The following is a 6,895-nucleotide window of genomic DNA, read 5'->3' as shown; positions in this document are numbered from 1 at the left end:
GAAAAACATGAATGTGGTATATTATGAAGATAAAGCGGAAACATACGATTTGCTATCATATTAACTTGAGCAATTAAACCCAACTTTGCATCTCGAATTCGACAAACTCCTTCTTTAATAGTAATTTCATATCCTTTTTCTTGTAATTGCCCCACACTAAGCAAATTAGTTTTTAAATCTGACACAAAAAAAACATTAGAGATAATATAGGTAGAATCTCCTTTTACTTGTATGGTTACCTTTCCTTTTCCCATAACAAAAATTGTAGAGTTGTCGCCAAATTTGACAGAACTGCGAAAGGATTCATCTAAGTCTGAAAATGTATCATTTTCTCCACACATGTGATTGTTGAAGTTTGTATCTAGATACCATATATTCCGTTAAGTTTTCTCTTTCTCATGGCATATCATTAAAAGGAACACTTTTTCTTCTTCTGTAAAGTTAGTCTGATCTCCATTTTGTTTCTTCAAATTAGTATAACATTCTGATCTATAATGGTCATACCTATGACATCGGTAACATTCAACATTAGACTTGTCTACTGATTTTGTTCTATTAGTTGTAGAATAATTGTCTCCATGTCTTCTATCTCTTCTTTGAAAATAACTTTCTTGGTGTTGATTTTGTTGTTGGTTCCCATAATTATTGTTGTTTCTACCTCCTCTTCCTCTGCCTCTTCCTCATCCTCTATGACTTCAACCATTTGTATAGTGATTTTATGATAAAGCCTTCAATGCTTGATCCTCTTTTTCATATTGATTGATTTTCTACTCATATGCTAATAATGAACTTTGTAATTCATTAATTGAAAGTAGACTTACATCATTTGCTTCTTCAATCGCACAGACAACAAAATAAAATTTTGGTGTCATAGATCGAAAAATTTTTTCGATGATGAGAACATCCTCTATCTTGTCGCCAAGGATTCGTATTTTGTTAACGATTGTCATCGTTCTTGAAAAATAATCTGAAACTGATTCTCCTGATTTCATTCGGAGCATTTCGAACTCCGAACGAAGTGCTTGAAGTTGCTGCCTCTTAGCTCTTTTCGTACCTTGGTACTTCTTTTTCATAGAATCTCAGACATCTTTGGCAATATCCTTGCAGAGAATGGTTTCTAAGATTGAGTGATCAATAGTTTGGAACAGATAATTTGTTTGCTTTAAGATCTTTCAATTGCGCATCTGTTAGCGCAACACCTTCTATCGATTCTGCTACTCCAGAAATCACGACCGTCCAATATTCTTTGGATCTTAAAAAATTCTCCATGAGCATGCTCCAATGGTCATAGTAACCATCAAATCGAGGAATGGTAGGTTGTACAAAACTTTCAGAAGACATAACTCTCTTCAAAACCTCGCTCTGATACCACTGATAAGAAAAATAGATGAGTCGAGGACACAAGGAGGATAAAAATAATTTTTTCACACACTTTTATTGATCATTACATATCATATTTATAGGTTAATACATCACATATTAAAAAACCCACTAACTCCACAAACATCACAACATTAACCCTATCTTCCACCACTAACTCAACCTGTCAACTCATTGACCCACTAACATCACATTACAACCATTACACTATTATTTCTCTCGACTAACTCAATTAAAACATGTCCACTAACACACTAATTTTATCAACACAATCAACACAGCAGAAACTAGAGGGGGAAAGCATAGTTACTAGGAACAAAATAAGAAAAAGAACAAAAGGAAGGAAAAAAATGTCAGCTGAAGAAAGACAACATGGAGAAACTGTTATTGCAGAAAACGATGGCCCATGCGTTCCTTCAGTCGGAATGCAGCAGGTTTCCTTTCCAGCACAGGAGATGAATGTCTAATATACCATTGGTAACCATCACGTTGAAGGTCTTCCTAATGGGAGTTTTAGATTCGTTTGCTTCTTTCATGATGTTAAAATTTTGCTAATCTGTACCAGGAATCCAAAGTGTAGGCCTACCTTTCATGTGGTTATATCTGACCATTATGTCCTAGTATAAGAAAAATTCATATGAAAGATCAAATTTAACCAATAATTTCTGCTGTAGAAATCTTTGGAGAAACTAGTTATTTGCTGGAAATTTAAGTCACAACCAAATTGTATCAACCATGAATAACATAATTTCATCAAACAACCCCAACAAAAAAAATCAAAAAACACTAAGAAGTCACATTAAAAAACCAAAAACATCTTTCATTACTTCAACAGTTATTTGCTTATAGCAAATTACATCAACCATCTCAAAATCATCACAATCCAAGTAAATACAACTACAACGATAGCAACTCTAAACTTCCTACTCAATGAATATATTTTATCACTAAACTTCATAGTAATAGAGTTGTTCACATTCTCCAGGAGATTATTGCAATCAACTGTACTTTCGATGTATATATTAGATTTCTTCAATTCACTAATCTCCATTTTTAATTTTTTGTTATCCCTCTTCATATCATTAATAATTGTCTTAGTTTTCTCTGATAATTCTGGATTATGCCATAAGAAGAAGTCACATTCTCTTTCCTGAATATTGAATAAACTTAATAAAAATCTAATAATTAAAAAATATATAAATACAGTTGATTTTAAAATAATTTTATATAAAGAAAACTTACTCTAAATTTTGGATATGAAAAAAAAATAGCCTTCTTGGATTGGTTTTATATAAAAAAAACTTACTCTAAATTTTGGACATGAAAAAAATAGCCATCCTGGATTGATTTCCTTCCATAATGTCCATAGAGTAGCTCTTAACCCACAATAACATAATATATGGGAAGTTTCACTTTATCCCTCATTCATGAATCTTTGAGTGAAAGATGTTGTTGATGAAGAGCTGGCAGACATGAATATTTGGTCCTTTGATTCCTGTAATTTTTTTTATATCAGTTAATACAAATTACATTAAAAAAAACAAAACATTTTAAGGCTAATTTATAGTGCAAAAAATGATTAGCATACCTAATTGAATATTAAAGATATTGATCATAGAGCAACCAAGTAAAATACTACCCAATAAATGATTGGAAATAATAGTAAACCATAAATAAGTTGGTAAAGTATCCAAAAGCTGAAGTTCGTTCATACAAGCTAAATTTGACCATAGACAAATGAACAACAAAATTTCTAATCACACATCTGCAAAACACAATACAAATCCACTAAAAGCAGATAAACTTTGATACACACACCAACTCTAGAAAAAAACTGGAACTATAAAATAAAATCGATGAAAAAGATGAACTTACGAAGTCAGAATGCTAAACTTAGATGAGACAGAGAAGGCGAAAGGAGTCTTTGGGATCACTTATGTCCTTCCAAGGAACGAGGAGATTAACACCTGGATAAGAGGCAGGCAGAAAGAATAACATCAAGATTTAGATCATTCGAAGAAACAAACCCGTACAGACCCCTTCTTCGAGTTTAGTGGTTCAACTGTCGAGTAAAATTGAGTGGTAGCATCGCTTCCCTGGTGGAGGAGCTTTAGGGCTTAGGCCATGGAGCTCCGCGGCTGGGGTGGCGTCGCTTCGCTGCTAGTGGTGGCGGTAGGGTTTGATCGAACATGGAGGAGCTTCACGGATACACTGGGGGTGGCATCGCTTCGTTGATAGTTGCGGCTTTAGGGGCTGGGCCGCTCGTGGAGGAAGATCAACACCTGAAGGGGTCGGGCCGCATCATAGACGTGGGTTGGAGAAACCCTAAGAAATGGGGGTGACAAGGAAAAGGAGAAGCAAGAAACCTGTGCACATGCCATTTTTTTTCTTGCGAAGCTGGAGATTTTAATGTGTTTTTTCCACGAGCAATGATATGTGATCCGGTAGTAAGAGCGGCCCCCCCTTCTTGCAAAGTCAACGCCAAGTGAAAGTCACCGGAGCAGCCGCCCATCCGGGAGAGTGTGGTCCGACCGGACGGACGACCGTAGACGGCCGGCCCGACCGGACTGCCGGCCGGCCGATGGAATCGAATACCCGGATGGGTCCGGCCGGCTCGCACTTATGGTTGGAAGACACCCTGTCAAATCAGGATTCCGACGCTCAGTTAAAAAGGTCACGGACCGAGCTGACCTTTTGACCGGCCACAGTCATAAAGCGCCCCTATTTATTAGTCTCCACAAAGCACAGGTAAATCACTGCGTATGTCCGGTCGGATGTTGAGGGAGCTGTCCGCTCGGACGACAAGTTTGGAGCAAGGAAAAAGACCCGAGGATTTCTCCTCTGACAACCGGTAGGTTTCACGTGTGTGTCATGCTCCAAATCTTGTGACAGGGGATTCTGCTGTCCCATCGAGGGCATGCTTTGACTGTAGCGATATGGGTCAGGTAAGTTTTCTGACAGCCACATACCTAGGAAAGGACAGGTAAGCTTTCTGACAGCCACATACCTAGGAAAGGACAGAAGACACGTATGCACCTAGGTACGCGTGCCCAGACCCTTCATAGCTCTATATAAAGAACCTCAGGTTTCGCCGGTGAGGTACGTATTCTGAGATTTTGGAAGCCACTTTGTTCATCGTAGCTTACCTGACTTGAGCGTCGGAGGGCCGTCGCCGGGACACCCCTCCCGGCTCGGTTTTGCTGCAGGTTCACCGGAGCACTCGAGGATCCAGCAGGGAGCGCCGCATCCCCAGCGTTCGTTGACTCTTGGTTCGAACAGGATCAAATTGGCGCCGTCTGTGGGAACGCACCTGCATTCGAACAAGAACAATGGACGAGGCTGGACGACAACACACGGTGGCGCTTTCAACAGAAGAACTCGATGCTCTGGTCGAGATGAGGGCCGCCAAACTTATGGAGCAAAAACAAAAAGCATCAGCCGAACGACCGGAGCAACAAGCAACATCTGCGTCGGGTGGCCGAACGGACGCACCTCAAGCCACCGTCGCATTCCACCGGGCCTTATTTCGCACCCCTGAAGCTGCACCAGCTCGAAGAGATAGAGGCTCTTCTTCAGACGAAATGCCAAAGCGGGATGACAGAAAAGGGAAAGCCCCCCGGGCGGACTCATCTCCCGAGCGGATCAATCGCCAATTTTCGGAGCCTATTCTACAAGACCCTCTGCCCAAGCACTACGTAGCTCCGACGATCGGCGAGTACAACGGAACAACGGACCCGGATGATCATCTGGGTAAGTTTGATAACACAGCTACACTCCATCAATATACAGATGGAGTAAAATGCTGCGTCTTCCTTACAACTCTCTCGGGATCGGCTCAACGGTGGTTTCGGAGGCTGCCGGACGAGTCCATCACTAGCTTCAAGGACTTCCGAACGGCCTTCCTCCACCACTTCGCTAGCAGTCGGCGTTATCAGAAGACAAGTGTCAACTTGTTTACCATCAAGCAAGAGTCGAGAGAATCGCTTCGAGCCTACATCCAGCGATTCAACCAAGTGGCGATGGATATCCCAACGGCCACATCGGAGACGATGATGAATGCCTTCACTCAGGGCCTTGTGGATGGGGACTTCTTCCGGTCGCTCATCCGAAAGCCGCCCCGAGATTATGATCATATGCTACATCGGGCCAACGAATACATAAACGTGGAAGAAGCACAAGCCGCCCGGAAAAAGGAAACTCCCACCGAGCGGGCACCTATTCATGCCGAGCGGAAACAACACGCCGCTCAGCAGCCACCTAGAGGACCGAGAGCTGAAGCAATCCGATCCCCCCACGCCAGGTCGCACGTACAAGAAGTGGCGGCCGCTCGGCCCAAGCCAAAGAAGAGGTGGACCCCTATGTTCTGCACCTTCCACCAGACGGATACGCACAACACGAGGGATTGTCGAAGTCTTCCCTTCGTGGTCAATCCCGTTCCCAGGAAAGCCGAGCGACGGTCTCCTCCCATCGACAGGAGACAAAGGACCCATGAAGCCGACCGGACCCGCACCGAAAGGCGACATCAACAGACACCCGATCGGCACAGATCTCCGAGACAGGAGAATCGCCGGGCGTCCAGAGAACGGTCGCGACCGTCCACTCGGGAAGAGGAAAACAGGAGCAATACTTCCCGGGGCGAGATCAACGTTATTGCTGGAGAGCCGACCGGAGGAGACTCCAACCGAGCCAGAAAGGCGGGCGTTCGGCAGCTACAGATCCACGCAGTCGGCTGTAGCCAAGAGCGGGCAAGTGGACCGGAAATCACTTTCGGTCCCGGAGACTTGGAAGGAGTAGAAGTGCCCCACGACGACGCTCTGCTCATTAAAGCGGTAATAGCAAATTATACTATTCACCGCATATTTGTTGACACAGGGAGCTCGGTCAACATCATATTCAAGAAGGCGTTCGATCAGCTGCAAATTGATCGTGCCGAGCTGCTGCCCATGACGACCCCGCTCTACGGGTTTACGGGCAACGAAGTTCAGCCGGTCGGACAGATCCGGCTGGCTACCTCGCTGGGAGAGGAGCCGCTCAGGAGGACCAGGACAATAAACTTCGTGGTGGTCGACTCTCCCTCGTCCTACAACGTCATTTTGGGACGACCGGCGAATTCCGAGCGGTTGTCTCAACCTTCCACCAGAAGATAAAGTTCCCCGTGGAGGACAAAGTAGGAGAAGTACGTGGAGATCAGCTAGCAGCTCGGCGGTGCTATATAGAGATGGTCCGAGCAGAGGCTTGTTCCGCTCGGAAGGCGCCCCGAATTGAGGTACACGCCATAACCGAGAAACCTCCTGCTTTAATTTACGATGAAAAGGAGGAAGTTCAGATCCATCCGACCCGATCGGAGGCCACGACTTTTATCGCTTCTGATCTGGAGGAGGAGCAGAAGGAGGAGCTGATCCAATGCCTCCAACGAAATCATGATGTTTTCGTCTGGTCGACACATGAGTTGCCCGGAATTTCGCCGAGCCTAGCGCAGCATGAGTTGCATGTCCGACCGGACGCTCGGCCAGTG

The 6,895-nt window shown here is 43.8% G+C and overlaps 1 long non-coding RNA gene across 3 annotated transcripts; it reads right to left on the bottom strand.

Moving 5' to 3' along the window:
- Positions 1–1,161: 1,161 nt before the first annotated feature.
- LOC122038076 lies at positions 1,162–3,774 on the bottom strand. 3 transcript variants are annotated; one of them, XR_006127796.1, is made up of 3 exons: positions 3,256–3,774; positions 2,687–2,875; positions 1,162–1,371 (listed from the first exon to the last, which is right to left on the bottom strand). It is a non-coding gene; the product is annotated as an uncharacterized LOC122038076 (long non-coding RNA). The 3 variants fall into 3 exon arrangements; XR_006127794.1 differs by lacking the exon at positions 1,162–1,371 and adding an exon at positions 1,411–2,530; XR_006127795.1 differs by lacking the exon at positions 1,162–1,371 and adding an exon at positions 1,411–1,997.
- Between the last annotated feature and the right edge of the window lie 3,121 nt (positions 3,775–6,895).

Source organism: Zingiber officinale, chromosome 1A, assembly GCF_018446385.1.
Source record: "Zingiber officinale cultivar Zhangliang chromosome 1A, Zo_v1.1, whole genome shotgun sequence".
Classification (NCBI taxonomy): Eukaryota; Viridiplantae; Streptophyta; class Magnoliopsida; order Zingiberales; family Zingiberaceae; genus Zingiber; species Zingiber officinale.
The sequence above is the reverse complement of the archived record's forward strand: the minus strand, read 5'-3'. Positions and strand labels throughout refer to the sequence as shown.